The following is a 27,168-nucleotide window of genomic DNA, read 5'->3' on the forward strand; positions in this document are numbered from 1 at the left end:
GTTTGTCTCAAGGAATTTTAAAAACCATTAAATACGCTACTCAATATTTAATGGTATAGCTGTTACAAAATTTATTTTCTAGTCCAATCCTGATAGATGCTTAGGTTGTTTCCATTTTGGGCTAATGACAAAGAATTCTGTAATGAGTTGTCACATGCCCCTTCCACTGTTCAGTCTGCAAGCTTGGGCACCAGCCAATTCTAAGTCTCTTCAAATGTCACTTTTTATTCTAAGTCTTCATCAAAGCTTTTACCCGGATAAAAAACAAATAAATATTTCTTCCCTAAGAGATATTTTGAGATCCATTGTTAAAATAATATAAAAATGCCCTGCTTCATTTAGTTTATGTCGTCAATGATCAGCACTCAGAGAGCAAGTAGCTGATGTTGGATCAGTATTTTCGCGAGGTGGATGTGATGCGTTGGGAGGGAAAGAGCGCAGGGCCGACGGTGAGACAGCCACAGCTTCTGTGCACTGCCTTTGTGACCCTAGACTTGAGAAAAACAGTTTCCAGGGAATTACTATAATTCTGTATCACAAGAAACGGAATAAACACCTGCTTCTCAGAGAGAAGAATGTGGTCACCTTGAACTTGAGATAATCAATTGTTCATTGTCCTTTATTCTCGTAGACTCTTGCACAGTGATTTCTTTCAGAAGGTAGGTTTTGGCAACATCTTCCTTAACCAGCATTCCTGTCTGGCTACTCCACGAAAACAGAATCCACAACACATTGAGTTTTAGGTAACTAAGAGTTTTCTTACAGTGCTTTGATACACTCTTCAGAAGTAGAATGACAGCAGAGGTAGCACAAAGAATACAGTTAGAACTGCAAGTCACAAGGCAAAAAATGGACCAGGGTGCATATGCAAATGGCTCACTTTCCATAAAGCTCATCCCCACCTTTTTTCTTTTTGAGAGAGAATAGAGGTCAATCCGAGAAGTCATGCCTCACATAAATTCTTTTGCTGAGAGGAAAGGTTTCAGAAATTTATAAAACTAACAAGCAAAGGATGTGCAAAACCCTAAATTCTCATATCGTCACGCAGCTGGGTGATTTACTTTTATGACTGAAAATATTTGAACCTTCAGCATGTTAAATATTTTTACTTGCAGGAACTCAGTTATGATGACTTAAATTACTATTTTCTTAACATCCATATGGCTATAATTAAGTCACTAGAGTTTTATTTAAAACTATCTGACTGTAGCTCCCCTAAAGGTTTTTTATTGCTACATTTTTCTTAGATTAGGGTATTCCTATTATTTTTCAATAACAATCTCTGCTTAACAATTCTTACATATGCAGCCACCGTCTTGTCAAATGATCCAGCAAATCTTTGTGCAGCAGAAAGACCAACAATGCCTGGCACTGTTGCGTTGTCAATGACCATTAAGGGACGTTGGGAGGCTGAGACAAGCCCAGCCAGCAACTGGGCACGTTACAGTGACACCTGCGACAACTGTGAAGCTGTGCAATGAACACACTCTATCCACAGTCTATCTTTCAGCTCAACTTGAAGAGTTTCCCTGGGAGGTACCAGTGAGAACAAAAGATAACCCTAACCTTAGCCCACACTCAGCCTGGACTTGGAGGGCTAAACCCACACTTTCCTACGTATATTTAAGGTAACTTTTTTATGTTAGCTTTTCTTTATTTTCCAGTACTGTCCTGCGCACATAAATTGATTGTTCATTACAAGCATTTTTCCAGGATACAAGGTTAATATTCAAAAGTCAATTGCTTTCCTGAAGGCCAGCAACGAACAAATGGAATTTGAGATTAAAACACAATTCATTATCCTATCATAATAGGAAGAGTTTCCTACAAGTAAGTATAAATCTAATAAAATACACTGATAATTATATATTAGAAATATCGTAAAAACTGTGATGAAGGTAATTAAAGAAGAACAAACACATGGAGATTTCATGATCGTGGATAGAAAGATTCAAGTAGACACAGGTACATAGGACTCACCACTTTCTCAATGGAAATCATCAAAAATTTTTACACTAAGTGTATTTAAATGTGTCACCTGAAAATCATCATCCTGCAGCTCTCAACATTCTTGGTCAATGGCAGAATGATTCTTACTCAATTCTAAGATCTCACACTGAAATACGCATCTTTCAACAAACTTCTAATTCTTAATAAATTCTTGTCTCTATCCTCTGAGGCACTGCCAAAGCTTGGTGGAACTGGTTTTCTCCTTGTTGCAATAAGCAATAAACTCAAATTTTACTTTACTGGAAGAAAATAAAAACTTCTGTAAGAGCAACATGTTAGCTATATGCAATCTTCTTGTTATGACATTATTTTTGAGAAAGTTTTAGACTCTGAAAGTTCTTTTAAAATGTTAATTTAATAAACATTTCATAATCATTGTAATTAGGTGACAAACCAAAAGATTTAACAGCTTGTTTTTTGTCAACATCATGGTTCTATTGCAAAGGCAAAGTTCAGTAATGATGTTTCTTTCTTCTTATTTGAACAGGAGTTATAATTTACTGAGGGCTTACTATGTGCCAGGGTCAAGGTTAAGTAGGTTAAGCTGCTGCAGCATGCTACTGAACAATAATTGGTGGCTTCAGGAACACAGAGATGTATTTCTTCCTTCTTAAGACTCTGAACTAGATGCCCCATCACTTAGGGACCTGGCCTCATAGTGTCCTCGGGGGTCTGCTTAGGTTGCCTGCTCATTTCTCTTCCTCTCTCTCTTCCTCCCTCCCTGCCATTCTTCCTCCCCTATTCTTTCACTTTCTCTCCCTTCCTTTTCTCTTCCTTCTTTCTTTTCTTCTTCCCCCATGTGCCTCTCAATCTCACAATGGCAACTTGAGATGAACACAAAACATAGGGTTTGAATTTACCACTGTGCTTCAAATGTTCCCTCTACTCCAGTGGGCAGGGACCCAAGGATGCCAGTGCATTATTATTGGCAAACAGGGCTTTCCCTAGTGCTTCTCTTGTTTAAGGAAACATGTTTAACACAGTACAGGAAATGCTTCAGTTCTGCTTGACATGCACAGAAAGTATATTCCTTACTTTGCACTTTGGATAGCCCACTCTCCTGTTTCTCCGCAAAAAGGAATAAGAAAAGAATGAACCTAAGCATAGTGTATGGGCCACCATGGCCAGTGGTCAGTTACCACTGGGACTTGTGGTCTGTACCTGCAAAGCTCTTGGGTGTGTCACTGATTTAGACCTGGCCATGATTGGTGTTCTCAGGAGTTAGGTAACGTGGCAGTGCTGCAAAGCTTTCTCGAGTGCTTACTGCATCTCTTCTACTATCCTAAGAATATTCTACTCAGTTTATCTTTGTCATAATCATATGACGTGGGTCCCGATAGTCTCATTTTACAAGAAAGGAAATTGAGGTGCAAAGCATTTCAGTGCTAAATAAGTGGCAAAACTGGGATTTGAGCCCAGATGTGGCTTCAGGGCTGGAGCTCACACCATATCATATGATTCAATGTACCACACCACACCATCCCACACAGTCCCTTAGTTACATAAGTCAGCTCACAGGAAAACAGTCTACATTTATGCATTCATCCTCCCAGAAGGACCTTTTTAAGTATCTGGGCATTGTGCTAATGCTGGAGTAAAATGGTTCACCAACCCAGTTTTGGGCTTTGGTTAATGCAAGGGTTTTGTAGACATGCCTTTTCCTGGGGCGTGCTATTATAAGTTTTTGAGGTGACCTGAAGAATGCAGATGGTTTAGTTGATTTGCCAGTGTCCTTCTAAGACACACGGGCTGCCTTTGGATAAGGTTCATGAGACTCTGCTCTAAGAATGTCATTCTGGACTCCAAAGGGACAAAGATCAGTCTTACCATTCTCTGGTTGATTCCTCCTCCTCCTCCTCTTCCTTTTACTGCCTCTCTCCTCTCTCATCTGTCTCTGCCTGCGTATTTTCACCTTATGCTGATTGGGAACTCAGAATGACCTCAGCCTTCCTGGCATTAACTCAATCATCTCACGAAGGTAAAAAGAAATGTTAAATGAAACACACAAACATTTTACTTCTGAAGAGCGACTCAATTTGTGTTTGATTGAATAAATTGAGTGACCTATGTGAGGCCAAATGAACTCACAGAGGAGGCACTGTAGGAAATTGCCACGTTCCTTGCGCACTACAGGCATGGGCCAAAGAACTTCTCAGTGAACACATTCTCCCTCTTAGGCTGATCTATCATGGCAACCACCCGTGGGCACTAATTTTTAAAAAGGTAGACAGAGGCTTGAAAGAGGCAGACGCAACCCTTCACTGTATTTCATGGAAGCACGTTTGCTATGAAAATAACTGTTCTTGCTGTCGTTATTCAATGGTCAATGGCTTTCAGTATGCATACACAGAGTCACATAAATTATGTTTATACCACATTCCTTTAAACTGTCACAAGGTGAAGGTAGCAGGGTGGAGAAGGCCAGGTTGAATTATCCCCATATTCTGCAGTTGCTGTTAGGGGGGAAAAGCTGAGATGGTGGGGCACACCAGGGTGCAAATGTAAACACTATTTAGCTCAGCCAGTTAATAAAGAGCAAGGTTTGCTTGCTGGTGCCCCAGTAAGCCATGCCTCATAAGCATTGTGGTTTCCAGAATGATTCCAAGTTAGGCACTGCTACAAGTCAAATATGTTGCTGGCTGTGAAATAATGGGAGGGATAATAAATATATAAAACTTGGAATCTCTTGATGAAAAATGAAAGAGATTTTGTGAACCCAACTGGCCAGCTCAGCGAACCCCCTGTGTGCTCACCGTGATTAATGCCTGGCATTCCCTCTGAGATATTCAGACTCAATTTCCTACTCTGCTGTCTTGTTCTGGTGGCAGTGAGTGAGTTCATCTGGGGTTGGTAAACATGTGGCTGAAAGGCCCTGGTGGCACAGCTGGGAAGGGCAGTGGTGCAGGGGTGTGTCCCTAGGAGAGGAGATCACCGGCCTCTTTGCGCAGAACTGGGTGCAGCTATTAGAGGAACTTGAGCAGCAACAGCCTTGACCGCTGCTACATCAACCCAGAGTACTCTCATGACCTTGGGAAACAGGTGAACAGGTTTTAAATGATCATGCAACAGACGACATAACGGAGGCACAGGCAGCCTTGCCCAGTGTCACATGACTGCCAAGTGGTGGCACCCAGAGGTAAAGCTGGATCCTACGGCTGCAGCCTCCAGTGCCGCTCTGTTGAATGCACATGTGCACATATACCCTGCCCCCCCCACACACACTCAGCGGGGGATGAACCAACCACGTACCCTGTCTAAATTAATTTATTTCATGAGATCATTTCTCCACACTCCATTTCACATTGCCTGTGGAGACATAAACCCAGTCTTGACTCAAAGAGCTAAAAAGGACTTTGGTCCCTCACTTGGCCCTAAATGTCATGCAGAAAATGTTTTCTTAACTCCATGTGAGCTCTGAAAGGCTTGTTTGCTTGACTTCCAAACCCTGCCAGCCCCAAGACACATCACGCTGAAAGCTTTTACAGAGCAGCCCCAGTCCCCACGGAAAATCAAAGCCCAGGAGGATGTTACCCTACAGAAGAGGTTTGATGGGGTGCATAAGGTTTCAAGAAAATTTTTTCCCTGCTACAAATTCTGGCTCACGGTTCCTGAGTCAGCTTTCATTTGTACACTTCAGCTTCCATGAATTACCCGTAGGACTGACACAACCTAGTCTGAAATTTCTTGAGTAAAAGAATGCATCTTAATTAATCATGAAAGGAAAAAAATTAGTAGAAGAAAGCAAGAGGAAAATTACATGTTTGTCTCATTCCAGATAACATTTGAAGCTCTTTGACCCTGCAGGACCCACAGAAACCCATGTGTGACACCAAGAAGCAAAATAAATTGCTAGGCCGTCCCGCCTTGCCCAGATCAGACCTCCCTTCACATTCAATAAATGATGTGTGATTAGAGCTGGGCCATGATCGTGTGAGGGAGGGTGAAGAGACTTCTCTGTCTGACTACTGGGGCTGGGATCGGGTGCCGCAGCGTTCTGCTCTGCTTGGCATCTCAAGTCATAGGGAGATGCTTCGATGGCTCTGGCTGTGCCATCAAAAAGCCTCATCAGAGACCAGACTCCCAGTGACTGTTTTTATCCTCAAGGCTGTGGAAGCCAGGACCCTGGGTGCAATATGGTCCCTGGTCCGCAAAGGGATACCCTCTCCCTAAACAAGGCTTCCTGCCATTCAAAACATCTTCTCTGGAAAAAATTCCCAAGGTGCCGATAGAAAGCTGATGCGCAAGCTCTGGAGGTGACAGTAACCCATTCTCTGTCCTCACAACAGCCTCCCAAGCCCCAGCGGGTGCAGAATCACCTCGACAGTACAAAGGCTGGGACTTGTTCACCTCATTGTCCCACCTCCACCGACTTCCCCTAAGAAAAAATCTGGCCACAACTTATCGGGTTGGAGATGGCAGAGAATTTGTATTTTTCAAATTTATTTTTATTTATGTGATAAACACAGAGATATGCACATCTCTATCTTTCATCTACTGGTTCACTTTTCAACTTCTTGCAACGGTTGAGGTTGGAGCAGGCTGAGGTCAGTAGCCCAGAAGCCAATGTAGGTCTGCCACCTATGTGGCAGGGACCCAAGAACATGAGCCATCCGATGCAATCTCCTAGGATGCACAATCTCAGGAAGTAGAAATTGGATGTGGAGCTGGCACTAGGACCTAGGCATTTTGATACGAGACATGGTATCCCAAGAAGTGTCACGTGTTGTACCACATGCCTGCCCCCAAGAAATTGTATTTTTATACAGTCCCATGTGATGCAGCTAGTAGGGTGCCACATGTTGAGTAGTACTATTCTAGAATTCAAATTTCAGATTAACCAGTGACTTAGTGAAGATGTGAGGAAATAAGAAGTAAACTGTGATGCAAGAAAGAAGAATGGGGGGCTGTGTGGATTTCAGATTATGGCAATGTTGTATAGAAGATACACATTGGGGTGAGTTCTCCAGAAAGGAGCTCTGGAGGGTCTGTGTGGGAAGAATGAGGCACAGCAGAGGGGCAGATGGAAGGGACTACAGGAAAATGTCCTCTCTTTGTAATGTCAACTCTAGCCCTCACAGTTGTTGTCTGTGACCTTCCTGTCCCCACACTTCTAACCAGAGGCTACTCAAAGCATCAAACATCACATCCTTTGTGAAGATAAACTGCTAGATTTGTAAACCAGTAAGCAAGCAATGAATGACTAGCACATCTACATACCTTTAAAGCTGAATCCACTCAAATGAATAATGGAAAGAAATTGGTATGGGGAGGAAAAGGGAGTGGGGAAAGGAGTTAAGAGGCTAAGTATGGTGTGGGTAGGGGGTTGGAGGAATTGAAATTCTGTAGTCCATTCCTGTGATTCATTGAAGAACCTTGGACATGGATCTGTGCAGTGGGGGTTCTTGGCAAACTTGGATTGACCACTGACCAGACTGACACAAAGTTCAGAGCTGTTCTCTGTTGCTTCAGAAACGGTGACTGAGATCAACTGCCAAGTCTTTGAAGTGCATGCCTGTGAGACTGGGCCATGCAGCCATTCAAACCTGAAAATAGTTAAGTGTTTCACCACTGCAATGAGTCAGCTGGGCTTAGAATCTCTTCACATTGGGGCTTGATTACTTTTAATGCATAAATTTAAAAAACAGTTTAGAGGTGTGGCTCACAGCCTCATGTGGTTTCTGGCATTCCAAGCCTTCTGTGGCAGGTCTCATGCCCAGATCCCTTTTCCTCAAGCAGCTCCCAGTTTTTGCATTTTCCTAATTTCTTCCTGGTCCTTCCTTGTCAAAAGTTATACCCTATAGGGTCAGTGCTGTGGTGCAGCGATTTAAGCAACTGCCCGCAATACCAGCATTCCGTTTAGTATTGGTTCAAGTCCCAGCTGCTGTATTTCTGATACAGCTCCCCGCTAATATGCTTGGGATGATAGCAGAAGAGAGATGAAATACTTGGATGAAGCTCTGGGTTCCTGATCTTGGTTAACCCAGTTCTGGTGATTGCAGGTATCTGGGGAGTGAGCCATCAAATGGAAGGCTGGGTCTTCTGAAACATTTCCGGGACATATCCATAACCTGACCTTTGCCATAATCTTGGGTTTTTAGAAAGTTCTGAAAGATAAGTGAGACTGCTTATCTCATTCCAGAATGAGATCTTTCCTTTGACAGCTCAGGGAGTAAGCAGTAAGCTGAGTTTTCTGTAAACAAAACTGAAGGACCTGCTTGCTTGGTTCCTACTAGGTGGGAGGCAGCTCTTACAGACTGGATAGTTTAGGGTGCACAATGTTGATGGTGCTTGAGTATCTGTGTTCTGCGCCACTGTGGTTGACTGAATGGTTCCTACCCTCTATCAATGTTATCTTTGTTGACTGGATGATAACATTATTACTTAAAAACCCCTGAACATGGCTGATCAGAGCTGTTCCCCTCAACCATGTGCGGTGGAATGGGACAGTCCACCGGTCAGTGCTGGTCAGTGAATAAAGATTGCTGAGCTTCTAAGAGTCTGCCTCAGACTCATTTTTGGGGGGGATAGATTTGGTCAACTTACAACAATCTCAGGTCTACCAAATAAAAGGTATGCCCTGGAATCTGAATTCTAAAAAAACATTTTGGTGAGTCTTAACATACTTCACTTTAAAGGTGGGGAATTGGGCCTGGCACAGTAGCCTAGTGGCCTAAGTATTTACCATGTACATGACAGAATCCCATATGGGCGCCAGTTCTAATCCTGGCTGCTACACTTCCCTTCCAGCTCCCTTTTTGTGGCCTGGGAAAGCAGTCAAGGATGGTCTAAAGCCTTGGGAACCTGCACCCATGTGGGAGAACTGGGAGAGGCTCCTGGCTCCGGGCTTTGGATCGGTGCAGTTCTGGCTGTTGTGGCTGCTTGGGGAGTGAATCAACGGATGGAAGATCTTCCTCTCTGTGTATCTGATTTCCAATAAAAATAAAATAAATCTTAAGAAAAAACAAAAGTGGAGAATTTTTATCTTGAAAATAGTTTTTATTTTAAACCTTCAGGTTTGTATTTGAACATTAACTTGTGTTAATGTTCTAATGAAGAGCTTGACATGAACACCAATGCTGTTAGATGAAAACACTAAAAAAAAATTTTATTATAAACAAAAAGTGTCTTTGAACTTAAGAATTGGAGAGAGGTAGAGCTGTAACTTCTTTCTCTTTTAATATTTCTGACATCAGCAGATCTAAAGTAAGAAAAATAACTAAAGTCAGAAAAGTAACCCAGCTACTCATAAATGTCTTAGAGAGAGGGGTGTAATTTATGTTGGCTAAGATTCTCTTTTTATCATATTATTATTTTCCCACTAAACTATTTTTCTATTAAGAATATAAAGTACCATGAAAAGTTAAAAATGGGATTGAGGAGAACTCAACTCCTCATTTTGTTGAGGACTGTGAGAGCTGCCAAGAGAGCCACACTGCTGAACAAATGGCTAATTGACAGTCACCCATCTGTTGATGCGATTTTGGCTGTTTGCAGAGAGAGTCAATGATGGCTAAGTTTTGTTTCACCTCATGGGGGAAAGCTGTGACATAGTGATTACCTGACAGTGTTTGAAAGATCTCTCACTTGTTATTTATGCACACTAAACAAATCTCTCTTTCATTAGTGGGACTGTCCCACATACAGTTTCTCTCTACATCCATAAAGTTTCACTGGTTTTATTTTGGCAAACGGGTATTACACTGTTGAATGGCAGTGGCAAAACAAATCATGGTTCACACTTTGAAGTGTTGCAGAAATAAGTAACTGGTAAATCATGATTTTTCCCCCTCTAAGCTTAAGCAGTTTTTCCCTAATGAATTTTATGCTTTTTTTTATGCTTGTATGCTTGGTGGTATCCCTGGTATATAAAACATACAAAGTCATTTTCTCAACTAGAGGAAACATAATAAGAGTGATGCTTCCGTTTTTTTTCACGGTGGAAACCTTGACTAGACACAGCCTGCACCGGCCTGGTAGCAGTGCACACAGCCAGGGGCGATCACTCACTGAGGCTTTGTGTGGATGTAACTTTTCCTTTGGCACAGCTTCTCCTGGCTGACACGGGGTACCACAGTGGCCCTGTGGCTGGGTTCTTGCTTTCCTCCTCTACCTTCCTGTATACAACTGATGAGCACCTCTTCCTGTGAGCCTGACTTGTTAAGGCTGTGGTCCCTATGCAGAAATCAGTTTACTTCCTGCTAATTTTCAGAAGAGTCTCAATTTTGTTTTCCATTATGGCTGTGCTAATTTGAAGTCTCATTTGCAGTGTACTAGGGTTCCTTTTCTTTGCAAACATATCACTATTTGTTATCTTTTTCCTTTTTCATGATAGCCATTCTAATAGGTCTAAGATGGTTCTTCATTGTAGTTTCAATTCACATTTTCTTGATAACTGGTGATGCTGAGCATTCTTTTTCCATATATTATTTTGGCCATTTGTATTTCTTTGTTCAAGTCTTCTGCCCCCATCCCTTTTTTAGAGATTTTTTCAAAAAAATGTAAAGGTAGATTAGAGGGAGAGGGAGAGGGAGAGGGAGAGGGAGAGAGAGAGAGAGAGAGAGAGAGAGAGAGAGAGAGAGACTCTCCATCCACTGGCCTACTCCTCCAGTGGTCTCAACAGCTGGGGCTGAACTGATCAGAAGCTAGGAGCTGGGAGTTTCCTCAGGTCTCCCACATGGGTGCAGCGGCCCAAGGTCTTGAGCCATCCTCCATGGCCCTCCCAAGCCATTAGTAGGGAGCTGGAGTGGAAGTGAAGCAGTTAGGACTATGTGGGATACCAGCACCAGCACGAGGATTAGTCTTGTCCCTTATATTCTGTTTTTGAATTTTATAAAACTACCATTTGTTTCTTTTCATTTTACATTCTTTTAAGATTCTTAAATCCAGTTCACTGGTACTAACACAACGTTATTTTTTCTCCTTCTTTTTTTTTTTTTTTTAAGATTTTATTATTATTGGAAAGTCAGGTATACAGAGAGGAGGAGAGACAGAGAGGAAGATCTTCCATCCGATGTTGCACTCCCCAAGTGAGTGCAACGGCCGGTACTGCACCAATCCAAAGCCGGGAACCAGGAACCTCTTCCGGGTCTCCCACGCGGGTGCAGGGTCCCAAAGCGTTTGGGCCGTCCTCAACTGCTTTCCCAGGCCACAAGCAGGGAGCTGGATGGGAAATGGAGCTGCCGGGATTAGAACCAGCGCCCATATGGGATCCCGGGGCTTTCAAGGCGAGGACTTTAGCCGCTAGGCCACGCCGCCGGGCCCAACGTTATTTCTTCTTATAAATATATGCCATTCTCCTGCTGATGGGAATTTAGACTTCCAGTTTTTCAGAGCTCTCAGTAACTTGACTTCTTGCTATTGAGTTGTAATTTTTCACATGCTTGATACACACCTCTTAACAGACATATGGCTTGCAAATAGCTTCCAGTTCTGCATACTGTATTTTTGTTGTTTTCTCTGCTCTGCAAAAACTTTTTAGTTTGATATCATTCCATTTGTCTATTTTTGCTCTTCTTGCCCGTGTTTTTGGAATCGTATAAAAAAGTCATTTCCCCACAGCAATGCTCAGAAGTTTTCCCTGTATGTATTCTTTGGGAGTTTCACAGTTTTACATTGACTTGAGTTGGCTTTTGTCTATGGTGTGAGAAAAGGATCAAATTTCTAGCTTCTGCGTGTTGCTATCCAGTTTTTTTTTAATGGGATTCATTGAAGAGACTATTATGTGTTCTTAGCATCTTTGTTGAAGATCAATTGACTCTAATTGTGTGGATTTATTTCTGGGCTTGATTATGTTCCTTAAGTTCATACATTGTTATTATCCCAGAACATGTTGTTTTGATTATATTTTATTTCATTTTCAGATCAGGGAGTGTGATGCCTCCAGTTTTGTTCTTTTAGCTCAAATTTCTGCCCCCCCTTTTTTTACCCTAAAAGCGCTTTGCTTATTTTCTAGTTCCATATGACTATCATGATTTCTTTCTGCTTTTTAAAATTTCTACAAAGGCATGTCATTGGAATTTTAATACAGATTACAATGAATTTGTTGATTGATTTGGCTGATATTGTTCAGTGTGCATCTCACCCAGAGCAGTTTTACAAATTCAGTGCACTCTGTATTAGTGTACCGAACTGTTGGCGAGGTAGGACAAGAATCTAGATCTTCTGAGTCCCAGCGCTGTTTTCTTCCTATTCCCTCTGGCAGCATTTGAGCAAAAGCACCGAGAACAACGCCTAGTTTCCAAGTCTGTATTATCAGACCATTTCAAGGAATCTGTTATTTCATACACTCTGATTGAAGTTTTTGATGACAGAATTTGTTTGGTTAACTCTAAACCTCTTTTATAAATGTTTTCAGTGACCCTAAACGATTTGTTGAATTCTGGCATCACTGACTTCAACTGAACAAATCTGAAGCCTAAAACTTTGACACGATGAGACATGTCTTGAATAAGAAAGGAAAAAGAGCAATGAGAGGGTATTGCATAGAAAGGCGCTTGAGTTCTCCTGATTCCAGTGGCCAAGGGAACGTGTGCTTTATGCACTGGAAGCAGCAAACTTCCTTCCCACTTCAAATGGAAAGAAACTCAAACTACAGAGAAAATATGGGTAACATAAATATCTTCTTAAAATAATTTATGGTTTATTTTTCCTAAGTATCTTCACATACTAGAGTTCATTAGCATTAATTTTATTCTACTAAAACGTACTTGGGAAAGAGATCTTTGTAAATTTGGCAGACTTTCATTTACACATCTAAATATCTGAAAGGGTCATTGAGCCAGAATATTTTAGAATGGTTTTAACCCTGAGTCAAGTCCTTGAGGGGTATGTCCAAGTGACTGTGTATGCATGTGTACGTGCATGTCCCACAGTGCACATGCTTAGCACAGCGAGCCATCTGGGAAGATGTCTTCCATCTACTGATGACTCATCATCAAGCACCTGGAACTTCACACCCTAAGTTGGTCTAGGCCTATCTGAAGAATGGAGAGAGTGCTTGAGAGTTCAGAGGCCCATGTGTGAGTAAGAATAAGACGCACTTGCATCATGGGACTTTTACTTACAGATGCATTTGCATCACTGGAGCTCCCCAGTGTTTATGCTGCTTCTATTGCACATCCACTGTTGGGTCATGACACGTTACAGGCTCCTGACAGCCTTCAAGCAATTTAGTACATCACACTTGCAGGCAGGACACTTCAGACAACAATTCAAACAGAATTTTATGACTAGATTGGGAATCAGAAGCTACAGTTGACATAAAGGAAGCAGTCAGTAGGAAGAAATTCTAACAACAAAAGGACAAAAAAAAAAAAAAAACCCCACAGTTAAACAACGGACACACAAATGGACAATAAGTATGTGAAGAAGATTACCAATATTAATAGGTTTTAGGGAAATGCAGATGAAAACCCTAGCATTGCAATGCCACTTCACACTAGCCAGTATGGCCAGAAGAGGGCACACAGACAAGAAAAACTGTTGATTAGGATGTGGAGCAAGTGGACTCATGCTTTCTGTTGGGATGTGCACAACACAACAGTACTGGACTTGGTTTGGTGGGCTCCCATTTCAAATCAAACAGAATTGCCACTCAAGGAAGCCATTCTCTTAGGTACACAGCCAGGAGAGCTTGAAGCAAAGGGTCATATAAACACATGTACACTAGTGTTCACAGCAGAGCTACTCATAAAAGTGAAAAGTGTAAACAGCACAAGTGTTCTCCAACTGGTGAACAGACTGAGGCAGTGGGTATGTTATATCATACCACGGAACATTCCTGAGGTCTCACAAAGAAAGAAGTACTAACGTATACTGCTACAAGGGTGGACCTTGAAAACCGTATGCCAAGTAGAGATACAAAAGGACACACATTAGCTGATTCCACTTAAATGATGTCCAGAACAGTGCAATGCAGAGAGACCAAGAGCAGACCAGTGGTTGCCAGCAGCTGGGGAGAAAGGGAATGGGCAGTGAGAAGCAATGGATATGGGGTTTCTTTTTGAGGAGATGAAAATGACCTGGGATTAGGTGGCAGGGACAATTGTGAACTATTGGGAATATAATAAAAGCCCTGAAGTGTATGCCTCAAAAGGGTGAGATTATAGTAAGTGTGTTATCTATCAATACAAAATCCTTACATATGATGAGAGTAGCTAATACTTGTTAAGAGTGCCCCAAACTGTACTGTTTTAGGGGTTAACTCATCGAACTCTTCCCAATATTCATAATTAGATGTTGTGACATGCTGTAGTTCCCAAAGGAAGAAACTAAGGATTACAGAGTCTTAAAACCACAGCCCGAGTCACATGGGTATGACACTAGTTTTTACCATTTGGCAGCCATGCTTCTATGCGCAGCATAGCTAGACCTTTCATCATTTCCTGTAATCTGTGTATTGCAGTAACTGAGTTCAGCTTTGGTGTTCTGGAACCTTTTGATGTTTTGATCTTCCAGGATCCTATAATGGGATGCCTGGAAGATTAGGTCTGAGGAACACTCCACCCACTATGTCCGCAGGCCAGCCCTGTGCCTTGTTTGTTCACATTCCTCTTGCTACCCAAACTGAGGGAAAGGCCTGCTTTTAGAGGCTGTCACTGAACTGCACAGCTCTTTGTCCCAGCACCTGTTACATCTATGGAGTTTGATCCCTGTCTTCCTCCTCAGGCCTCCGACTTGGAGATGTCAGGGCCACCATCCTAGTCTGATCAAACAGCACTGAGTATGGGAAGCACTCAGCCAAGATCAGCGGAATGACTAAACACCAGCACAATAGGAATACATCCAGCATATTCATCCCTCCCCAAAAGAGAGGAGTGTCTCTTCCTGAGCAGGTTCCCTTTTCAGAAATGTGTCTGCTCTTCCTCTGGAGCTAGTTACTAAAACTCGGCATGGGCGAGCTCCAGGTCAAGGCTGGCTCACAGCAGCGGGAAGCTGAGGCACTACTGGAAGGCTTTGGCTTCACTTCCAACCTCACCGACTCCTCTCAAAGCTTGCTGTGTTTGTGCTTTCTGTTCTGTGATTCCAACAACCACTGCATCTGTGGCCCTAGCCAGACCCTATGACTGTTCATAGTGGCATGTCCCATGAATGCCCAATGATTCTGAAATCTGTCACACCCACAAACTGAACACTGCAGAATTCCGAAGATAGAAATAAGATGAAAAAAAATCCCTAAATGTTGTTATTTGCTCTAGCGTACTCAGTAAATGAGTGACAGACCCAGAATGAAGAACTATTCAATCTTAAACTCTTTAAGGTCCGTGTTTCACAACTGTAAGTTTCCCTTCCTGTGCCCAGCGACACTCCTGGCATATTAAAGGAGCTCATTGTATTATTTCTGGAATGAGAACCAAAATTCTTTCTGTAGACGACTTACTCTTTATTCCTTATCTGCTAATTCCCAAACTCCTCACTCTGTGTTCAGCCAAACTCCCCCCAAAAAAGCTTTATGACTTTTTGGATACGGATTAGAGAGTTCAAATCCCAAGCGTAAATAACTACACCCATCAAAATATCCTCATTTTTCAAATTGTCAGTGTTAGCACCACCCCTCTTTATCCACCAAGGCTGAAATCCACCTTTGGTCTCTTTACTCTATTATCCCACACAGCCGTGGTCAAGCCCTCTAGGTGATCCTGGTACGTTGCCTCTCCGTTTTCAGTTCCCACTGCCTCCATCTGGACTTTCATCTTTCCACCAGGCTCACTGTGGCAGCAGTTTCTGGTTTCCCTCACCTCTGGCCTTTTCCAGCTACAAGTGCCTGGATATTGCCTCTAGATTAATTTGTCTGATTCTCATGTTTCCTAAAAAAAAAAAAAAAAACTTTCAACAATTTCTGTCTCTCTTTCTAGAGATTTATTTATTTGAAAGGCAGAGTCACAAACAAAATGTGAGAGAGACAGAGGTCTTCCACGTACTAGTTCACTCCCCAGATGGTTAAATGGCCAGAGCTGGGCCAGGTCAAAGCCAGGAGCTTCTTCCAGGTCTCCCACGTGGGTAGCAGGAGCCTAAACACTTGGGCCATCTTCAGCTGCTTTTCTAGGCCATTAGCAGAGAGCTAGGTTGGAACTGGAGCACTTGGAAATGACTGGTATTGTAGAGCCCAAATTTAGCTCCAGCAGAAAAAGGGTCAATAGGATGCCTGCAGGCAGAAGACCTTGTGAGATAAGGAGCGGCAGAAGACCTTGCAAGATAGAGAGCTAGGAGCCGTTGGGTGCTTTCCAAGAGCTTGGAACAGTAAGTTTCAGTTTCCCAAGTTTCTATTTTACAAAAGAGAGATAAGTTTCTATTTCTTGGACACTGAGCCATTCTTGAAAACCGCCTTCCAAGCAAGGGCAGCTCCTGTACCAATCATAGCCTTGTGCGACTTAAAGGTGCCAATGGGATCCCTGTAACTATGCATCTGCTTCTGTAATCCCGCTTCCTGCTTCCCATATCCTATAAAAAGACCCAGCTTGTGCGGCTCTGCGCGACTCTGCTCGAACGAGCGGGAGCGCCCACGAGCCCGTGTGAAATAAACCTTGCCTCATGCGTGATTGCATCTCTTGGTCTCCTGTCTCGTGTCTGCCGGAGGGCTCCGTTCGTCCAGGGGTGAGGGGCCCCTGGCCACTGCCTACTCGGGTTTAACAGTATTCATACGTGGATGTTGGTGCCATAGGTAGAAGCTTTACCCACTACATTACAAGGCCAGCCCCTCAACCATTTATAATACGACTTTCTCTCCAGATAATTCCCATGAAATGTAAAATCTTTCAGAAAAGATCTCCATGTATCTTTCTATCCTTGCCTCTCCTTTCTAAGAGCACAATGGGCTGACAGTTTGTATTACCCAGGGCTTACTCTACATGCTCGCATTTTTATAGCTTGGCCTAAACATTTTGTGGCATATCTGCCTGTGATGGTTTCTGGGGTGCATATCATGTCCCAAGGAGACACAGAAATCAGGTCCTTGAGTGACAACAACCTTGTGTCTTGAAGCACTAACCCAATGTCTGTTACATATTGAACAACTGTGGAATGTATCTTTTCTTTGTTATTACCCATTTCTCCCATGTATATACCAAAATCCTTTTCTAAGTGTGTTAACACTCAATTCATCTACCTGTGGTGGTCATTGTTCAGTTCATTCATGTGAGCAAGGTCACTTCCAAAAGTTCCGGGAAAGACAGAATCAGACGGGTGTTTGTGCCCCGGTTCAGATGCCGCTTGGCATGCCTGCATCCCACATAGATGCCACTTGGAATGCCTGCATCCCACATGGGGTACCTTCTCTGCTCCAATCCTGGATTCTCTCTAACATGCACCCAGGGCATCAGCACTGATGGTTCATGTGGTTGGCCCCACTACCTGGGTGAGAGACTTCAGCTGAGTTCCCAGCTTCTAGTTTTGCCCTGGCTTGGCCCAGCTGGGCCGTTGCAGGTATCTGGGATGTGAACTAGCAGATGGAAGATCCCTGACTCTCTTTCAAATCAATAAAAATAAATAATAAATTTAAAAGTGTGTGTGTGTGTTTTTTTTTTTTTTTTTAATATAACGCAGCGATGGGTGTTGAGCTGTGCTAAGGCACCGATAAAGGTTCCTGCATCTGGGCCCGGCGGCGTGGCCTAGTGGCTAAAGTCCTCACCTTGAAAGCCCCGGGATCCCATATGGGCGCCGGTTTTAATCCCGGCAGCTCCACTTCCCATCCAGCTCCCTGCTTGTGGCCTGGGAAAGCAGTAGAGGACGGCCCAATGCATTGGGCCACTGCACCCGCGTGGGAGACCCGGAAGAGGTTCCAGGTTCCCGGCTTCGGATCGGTGCGCATCGGCCCGTTGCGGCTCACTTGGGGAGTGAAACATCGGATGGAAGATCTTCCTCTCTGTCTCTCCTCCTCTGTGTATATCTGGCTGTAATAAAATGAATAAATCTTAAAAAAAAAAAAAAGGTTCCTGCATCTCCAACTGGAGTGCCTAGCTTCAGTGTCCAGCTGTAGCTCCCGATTCCAGGGTTTGCTCATGTAGGTCCTGGGAGGCTGTGGCAATCACTGGGATGACTAGGTTCCTGCTTCCCATATGGGAAACTTGTGCTCAGAATACCAGGCTCCCAGCCTCAGCTCTGACTGGGGACATTGTAGGTATCTGGGAGAGTGAACCAGGGATTCAGGGCTCTCTGTTTCTCAAACAGACATGAAAAATCAGATAATGAGATATCTGTGACCTCTGTGAAGCCTCCCCCAGTACTCCATGCATATGAAACTAATGACCAGCTTTATGTAATTGACTATTTACAATTAGAAAACTCAGGTTTTAAAGAAGGTATAATATGTGGTAGCAAAAATCTTTAGATAATTAGAATTTTTAAGAGGAAAATGTGAGGAAAACTGAAAATATGCTATTTAAAGACACATGTTGTAGGCATTTGGAGAGTTAGCTGCTGGATGCAAATTATATCTGCCTTCCAAATAAATAAATAAATTTTAAGAAAGGCACAGAAGAACCAAAACAACAACAACAAAACAACCAAATAAAAAAAGAAATGAGTCTTCATTTCCCTGCATGGAATTCAAGACTTTGGCTCCTGGAAATATTTACAGTTGTTTCTTGGCTGCCCTGACGGGGCAGTGATGGGCATTAGTGGGATTACCGTCTCTCGAGAATGAAAAATGAAGTTGGAAAGAGCGTTCATTACCACCAGGGTATGTGTTGACCACACAGATTTTTCACCTGCCAACACGTGTACACTGGCTTCTGTCTCCTGGAGAGACTTCTGGAACGAAAGGTAATTGATCAAATTAGCCTGACTCTAATCCCCCAGCCCATCCCCAGTTCTGTTGCGATTATAGCTTGTTAACCTCCTCACCCTGTTTATTTAAGCCTTGGGGGTGATGTCATGAAAACCACCCCCATCTCATCAAAGCACCACACAGACCAGGAAGAACAGTTTGGTTTCCAATCACTCTGAGATACAGCTTTTCTTCTGTTCTTTCCTGTACGAAGAGATAAAATGTAGAATCTCAGTTCTCAGCCACTCCATTTTCACTCCAACCGATCTTCCCCCAGTGAAGCGGAATCGTTTTCCTGCTGTTTAGAGTCAAGTAAAGTAAAAATATCGAGTGAGTTCGCCTCAGTCCTGGAAAAAGAGCAGTGATGACAGAAAGTGTCCTTTCGATTTTCCTGTGATCCCTCCTGAGCCGACTCCACTCCCCACGCTGTGGAATGACTTCTGTACCACAGCCTGGTGGATACAGTCCCATGAAGCCCTCAAGCAAGAGCCAGCCACAAGACTAGCAAGTTGTTTTCCTTGGGCTGTCATTATCCTTGATGTCTTTATATTTCTGCGCACACTCTAGTCTGCTTCGATTAGAAGGACTGGTACGTGTGTGTGCCATTCTTAACCCCTGGAGCACACTGAGTTCCTTGGATTCCCATGGTTTTTCTGCGTCTCCTGTTCCAACATCATTTATCAGGCAGAGATTTCATCTTAGAATGAATATCAGCATTGAGGCAGCCTGATTTCTGGGAATTAATGGGAGCCAAATTGACCGCCAATTCTCAGGGGAGCCATTGCTTTTGTGAGTGGCACCAACCTGAGCCAACACTACAACAAAGAAACAAAACACATGCAAGCAATGGAATAAATGACGGAGTACTTGTAATGTTCACTGCTTTTTCGGCCCTCGCGTTTCCTTGACATCCTGGATGACAGCCCTTCCTCGTAGATTATGAAGATGTATTCGACTAACCCCTTTTACATGTATGAGTTAGTTTTGTTTAAAGTCCTAAGAGGGGATACAACGTGTGGTCACTGTCAATGCTTATTGAAAATGGGTCATCGAGGGCAGTACTTCCAAAACTGTGTTTTTGGAAACACTGGTTCCAAGACATGCTCTGTGGGAAAAGAACTCAATGTTCCAAGAAGTTTGACTTCCCTTGTGAAAAGTCACAACATATTAAAGACCTTGAGGAATTCTCAAGTGGAAAAAAAGTACTGTTTACCTTTTTTTTTAAACACAGAGGTTGCCAAGTTTGTTTGATCATGACTTGTTTTTTTTCAACTGAGGCCTACATACATCTCATGCAATACATTTTGCAGAACTCTTAGTAAGTTTGTTTATGGGGATTATTTATTTCATTTGTAACACCTAGAAAAACATACATGGTAAGTTTCCTTAGAAATACTCGATCAGATAAATATACTGTCAACTCCTGGGAGTTAAAGCAGTGGCTCCCAAATTTTAGTCTGTGCACAGATGTTTCCTCTCTGCACCATTATTTTTTGGGGGAAGAAATAACAGTTATAAATACAGAATCCTGGGCTCTAATCTGGAGCTTCACATTCCACAGGTCTGGTGGAGCCTGAGGATCGGCAAAAAATTTCCAGGAGGTTGTGAGATGTGTGTGATTTGGGTTGATACATTAGAAAACAACCAAAGCTGAGGTCAAAATGGAGATTCTCCATTTGGTAACAAACTAAGTTCTCATTTGAAAACACCCATCCATTGCAAGCTATCAAGAAACTGAATGAGTTTGCTGGAGTCCAAAGAAATGAACCTATAGGCAGAGCCATAAGATTATCTTCATATATGAAAACAACAGCAACATTCTTTAGTTTTTGAAATTTAGCACAAATTCATAAATTTGAGGAACACAGACTGAATGGCTGACCAATGGTCTGCTTAAGGACTTATGAAAGAAAGGACGAAATATTTCAGGAACCAAGTGGGTTTGCTGGACTGTTTTTTAAGGTCATTGCAATTAAACTGATGATCATATAAATCCTCCTGATAATATCAGGATGTGGATAGTATCTTTAAAACCTGGAAGGTTGGCCTAGAAGTCTGATATGATCATGACCTCAAAACAAAGACAGCATATAATTCTTTTTTTCTACATCAGCTTGTAAATATAATCTGACAGCCATAAAAATCTCAATTAGAGCATCATTAATTTTATGGTTTTTCATGTCATAAAGGTTCTGTTTAGCAACATGTAATAAAATTATCTCTATGTTTTATATCAGAAATACCTCAGGTTTAATGCTGTTTTGGTCTTCCTCATTAAAATTCAGTTTATAAATTGCTTCCCTGAATTGGCTAATCACTTGCCTGCAGGGCCAGCATCTCATAGGAGCACTGGTTTGGGTCCTGGCTGCTCTATTTCTGACCTAACTCCCTGCTTATGATCTGGGAAAGCAGCAGAGGATGGCTTTGGCCTCTGTACCCACAAGAAAATCCAGGAAGAAGCTCCTGGCTCCGAGCTTTGGATCAGCTCAACTCAGGCGTTGCAACAATTTGAGGAGTGAATTGGAGAGAAGTTCTCTCTCTGTAAAAATCTGCCTTTCAAACAAAAACACATAAATCTTAAAAACATAGCTTCTGTATTGTTGCTATTTTCATATATTTCTGACAATGAGAATTAATTAGTATACGGTTTACTCCCTGAAACAATCTAAAGAAAGATCTTACAGGAAGTCAAATCAATTTAAACAAGTGGTACTAATTTCCACTTCCTGAGGATACATTATCAGGGAAAGAACAAAAACGGAGTATCACCTTTTAAGAAATATTTGTTTTATTTTTTACTGGAAAGGTAGATCAGATTTACAGAGAGAAAGAGAGACAGAGACAAAGATTTTCTGTCTGTGGATTCACTCTCCAAAGGGCTGCAATGGCCAGAACTGCACCAACCCAAAGCCAGGAGCCTGGAGCCTCTTCTGGGTCTCCCACGTGGGTGCAGGATCCCAAGGTTATAGGCTGTCCTCGACTGCTTTCCCAGGCCACAAGCAAGGAGCTGGATGGGAAGTGGGACTGCCGGGATTAGAACTGGCACCCATATGGGATCCCAGCATGTGCAAGGTGAGGACTTTAGTCACTAGGCTAACACGCACTAGGCCCATAGATTCTATATATTTACTTTAAAAAATATGTATTAAATCTGTTTATTTGAGAATGAGCAAGCTCCCCCATCCACTGGCTCTCCTCCCGCCCCCTCAAATGCCTGCAATAGCCTGGAAGGGGCCAGACTGAAGCTAGGAGCCTGGAATTCGATCTGGGTCTCTCAAGCGATTGGCACAGACTCAATGACTGGAGTCTTCCTTCCTGCCTCCCAAGGGGCACATCAGCAGGAAGCCAGGATCTGGAGAAGGGCTGGAACCTCAAACCCAAGAGATCCAATACCCAGGCACCTTAACTATACAGTCAAGTGTGGTTGCGTTGGAGGGCAACACACTAGGATTCAGAACACTCACTGGAGTCTGTATCATCTTACATTGCAGACAACGGTATCGAAGCTGCAGTGTGGAAAGCTCTCTGGTTGGGGATGAGCCAGTGGCAACAATAACTTACTGACTTGGAGATCCTACAAACCAGAGTGGTTCATTTTTTGGGTATTTATTTGGTTGAAGGCCCTGGAGGAAATGTCTACCAGTGCGCACGCATGTGCTCTGTCCCCCTCCCACGTCTTGAAACACTGCCTTGTCTCTCACCTTCACGATGAGCTCCCAGCAATCTGATGGCTTCCTGAGGATGGGGAGGGGAGAGTCTTATAACGGCGTTATGAGCACAAACCCCACAGTCATAAATAACTGTAGGAAGAAGTGTTTTTGGTTTTGTTTTTATTTTTTAAATAAAACATGCCTGAAAATCAGGTGATTGTGCGTCATGCTTGCCAAGTATGATACAAAAGTACTTGCCTGAGATGCCTGCTAACTGGGCCATGTTATAAATTGACATATGCAAACCAGACACCCCTTTCCTTTTGCTTCTTAGAGTTTAGCTCAAAGTTGTGCTAACTGATTAGATCCAGAAGAAACACAAGAGAAGTAGAATTTGTTTCGTTCTTTTGCATAATCCAGTGGCATGGCTCCTTCACTAAAATCAGATGACCGTGCTCAGAATTGGAAGGTTTTGTGATCTTTGCCTGTGGAGCAGTGGTCACTGAGCAAACCGGGTCTGTTTTTAGTGGAACTATGCTACAAGTGTTGGGAACGGAAAAACAGCCTCAACACCCATCACTATTCTACTACTGAACTTTATTTCTTATGTTTCCCAGAGAAGTGGAGTAATTTCAACACACAAAAATAATGGGGACAGTGAAGGTTACACTTGAGGTTTAGTTCTGGACAGTCTGACTTGTCAGGCCATGGTTGCTATTCCTAAAAATGGAGAAAAGAGATAAAAAGTTGAGTTATTGTCTTAATTAAAGACACAACACATGCACTGCCAAAAAGGCAAACTATCCAGAATGGTAGAAAGAAAAACACAAAATCTGACTGTCCAAAGATAACTAGTGTTATTATTTTAGCAAAGCTCTATACTTGCAGGAAAAATAGGAGAGACTGGAGAAACTGCTAAAACTGCTTAAAATTTGTTATCCAACTGATAGCTTAGACTTTTCTTGCTAATGAATATAACTTTACATGATCACTTTTAAAATATTTATTTATCTGAAGGCAAAATGAGAGAGCCAGATTAAGGAAGATATCTTGCATGGCTTGGATAGAGCAGTGGACAGCACACGGAGGATATGGCAGTAACCTGGAGTCTGCACAGGACATCTGGTACCACAAGAGAAGACGGAGGACAGAACCAACTGATCACATACCCCAGCCAAGTGCTGGCAGTGAATACCTGGGCAAACAGAGACTCTAAGGTGGACTACGTCAGCCAGTGGATTCTGGAGAGATTTCATCGTGCTTGGAGTGGTGAGATCAGCAGTAATTCAGAAGTGTTGAACTATTGAAACCTCATGAGCAGGACCCTCAGAGCATGCCCCATGTCTGGGATTCTGAGGCATTATCAGGTGACTCCTGGGATGCAGGGGCATTAGGGAAGCTGGGTGTGGCTTCTCTGACTCCCCCCTCCCTTTTCCCAGATACAGAAAAAAAAAAAAAAAAAAAACAGAGAGAGAGAGAGAGAAAGAGAGAGAGAGAGAGAGAGAGAGAGAAAGTGGACACAATGGTTTTATCCACCTTCCTACAGTCCTTGATCTTATTCACCCTAATCAACTATGTAAAAGTCATCAACAATAAAAATAATTCAAAATAAAAACAGAAGAAAGAGATCTTCTATGCGTTGGCTTACTCTCCAGATGGCAATAAGGGCCAGAACTGGACCATGCCAATGCTAGGGGCCAGCCGCTCCTTCCTGGTCTCTCACAAGGGGGACAGAGCCCAGGTACTTGGGCTGCCTCTTGCTGCCTTCCATGTGCATTAATGGAGTAGTTAGGACTCAAACCAGGTACTCTGCCTGGGAAGTGGGCATTCCAAGTGGTGAATTAACCCACAACCTATGCCTGAAGTGCCACTTCTGACCAGTTGCTCATAGTATCCTATGGAAGTAACTTAGGGAACAAATTAATTCTATGTGAAGATTTGGGATATTTATTTTTTTTTAAAAATATTTTATTTTTACTGGACAGTCAGATGTATAGAGAGGAGGAGAGACAGAAAGACCTTCTGTCTGCTGATTCACTCCCAAGCAGCTGCAATGGTTGCAGCTGTCTTATCTGAAGCAAGGAGCCAGGAGCCTCTTCTGGGTCTCCCATGCGGGTGCAGGGTCCCAAGGCTTTGGGCCTTCCTTGACTGCTTTTCCCAGGCCACAAGCAGGGAGCTGGATGTGAAGTGGAGCTGCTGGGATTAGAAACAGTGCCCATATGGGATCCCAGTGCATTCAGAGAGAGGACTTTAGCCACTAGGCTAAAATGCTGTGCCCGGGGACACAGACTTTTCTGGAACCTTATATCCAATCCACCTCCACACAAATATGTCTATATTTATATTTACATAAAATGCATACCCACACTTTTTTGTGTTCACCAGTTTATTTCCTGGAACTGGAATTGGTTCATCCAAAGGGTAGGTATATTTAAATTTTAACACAAAGTTGCTAATTGCTTTCCAGAGAGGTTGAGCCAGCTTATGCCCTGACTCACAACAGGGGGGTGTTTTTAATGAGACAAATCGCCAATATTGTGTACTATTACTTTCTAAATCCTTAGGACTCTTTTGGGTCAAAACCACTTTTCTCTTACAATAGCTTCTTGTCAGTTACAAGAGGATTTGAATTTTTTTTTCTGTATTTAAAGGGCATGTTTTAGTCTTTCTTTTGTTTCTTGTTGCTCATGATCTTTGCAAGCATTTCTATTGAGACATGCTGCATCTTTTCTTATGTAATTCAAATTAGTCTTTATTTATTCATTATAGTAGATTTTATTTTGTCATGTATGTTGCAAATGTTTTTATTTTACATATTCATTTGTTTTTCTATGTTTACAATTTAAATCTGCAATTATTGAGAGATAAATATAATTATACGCTTAGAATTCTGTTCATAAACTATATTTAATCTATTCAAAACAAGAAATTGGGACAGGCATTGTGGTGTAGCATGCAGAAGCCGTCACGTGTAACGCTGGCATCCCATATGGGTGTTGGTTAGTGCCTCAGATGCTCAACTTCTGATCCAGCTCCACGTTAATGGGTTGTGAGAAGCAACGGATGACAGTTCTTGGGCCCCTGTCGCTTCATAGGAGATCCAGATGGTTCTCGTAGCCTGACCTGCCCAGCTCCACTTTTTCTGAAAGTATTTTCTGAGCTCCCAGAATGTGTGAAGCGAAATATTATTCCAATAGAGTGAACAGAAATGGAAGCTTGTTACAGTTACTGCAAAGATTTGCATTTTTCAAAAAAGGGTCATGAATGCGATCTTTTGATTTCAGGAACTGCAAGATAGCAGGCAGGACAACTCAGTTGTGGGCTTTGGTAAATGTCTGCCAAACACCATTGTACACACACTGACTTGAGAAGCTAATAGTGAGCTGGCCACATAACCCAGCCCCACATGTTCAGCCCAATTTCCTCTGAGGAAATCACCAAGTGAGCTGCCACCCACAATTCGAGTGGGTTAACAGTTACCACTGGCTTTTAATGAAAATGCAATTCTCGGTGGCTCCATTCTCCCTCTTGACTCTGTAAGTGTAGAAGTTGAGTTGGACAGAAATATTTAAGGACACACCAGGAACTTTTGGGGAAAAAAATTACACTGAGAGTTGTTTCAGTTCTTTCTGGGCCTTGTCTGAGAACACTGCCTGCTTTTGTAGCCTGACTTGCAGAGCTGATGGCTGACACAGCGGCTCCCTGTGAGGCAGCTTCTACTCATTCAATCAAACACCTGACGAGCAGATAGGGGTAATGGTAGCCTTAATATTTGAATTATTACCTTAGGATCTGTAATATAGACTCTTTAAAAGAAAAAGTGTTTTCACACTCACATTTCTGATCCTGCTGGGGGCCATTCTTTTATTGCCATGTAGACTTTCTGAGACTCCAAGCTCATTCCAATTGCTAGTGTGAGGGTACAATATATTTTGGTAATTTGACATTTGTTTATTATTATTGTCACTGAATCTTCACATTTGAAATTTATTTTTAGTTAATGAATGCTGTAGTACATGAGGGGGCCTACCGATGCCAGTGGGACACACCAAGACCCCAGTGTCAATTAACAGTTGAGTAACGGCTTCTGTGCTTTATTTATCTGTTCTTTGGGGGGCAAATACTATGAATTTTTGGGCAAATTTTTTCTGTTGCCTAAAATGTGATCCTTTTGAAGGTATATGCAAGATTCTACCAACTGGTAACCTATAAGATATAAATAACTTGTTGTTTGGTTCTACTAGAGCTAGAATAGCGTCATCTTTTTACTTTATCATAAATGGATGCTTCAAGGTCTTAAACACAAAGCATGGTCTATTGGACAACAGAATCTAAATGTAAGGAACTTGAAGAAGATGATAACCCTTAATCAGTAACCATCTTAGGGAAGTGTGACATTGCAAGGCATTAGATTTTTAAGAGAACCTAGAGGGAGTGGACACCAGTGGATTACATCCTTGTTTTCCTTTGTTTATTTATTTGACACACAATGTTACCTCTTTATGAGAATCAATGTGATTTTCAATAGATGATATAATGACTAATGATTACAGCTGGCTTATTGCTATACTCATCACTTCAAATACATATCAATCTTGTGAGGTGGTAGCATTCAAAATTTACTAGCTATTTTTAAATAGTTGATTATTTTATACTTGGTTTTTGTGTTTTTAAATCAGACCATAGGTCTTTTTCTTTTGAAAGATACGTTTATTTGCAAGACAGACCAACAAAGAAAGAGAAGGA

The 27,168-nt window shown here is 42.3% G+C and overlaps 1 long non-coding RNA gene across 2 annotated transcripts in view; it reads right to left on the bottom strand.

Moving 5' to 3' along the window:
• Window positions 1-1,310: 1,310 nt before the first annotated feature.
• Window positions 1,311-27,168, bottom strand: part of LOC131482664 (uncharacterized) — a 130,721-nt gene continuing 104,863 nt past the window's right edge. For both annotated transcript variants that reach the window (XR_009247211.1, XR_009247210.1), the window contains one exon: window positions 1,311-1,453. This is a non-coding gene — a long non-coding RNA (uncharacterized LOC131482664). The remainder of the gene's footprint in view (window positions 1,454-27,168) is intronic.

Source organism: Ochotona princeps, chromosome 19, assembly GCF_030435755.1.
Source record: "Ochotona princeps isolate mOchPri1 chromosome 19, mOchPri1.hap1, whole genome shotgun sequence".
NCBI lineage: Eukaryota > Metazoa > Chordata > Mammalia > Lagomorpha > Ochotonidae > Ochotona > Ochotona princeps.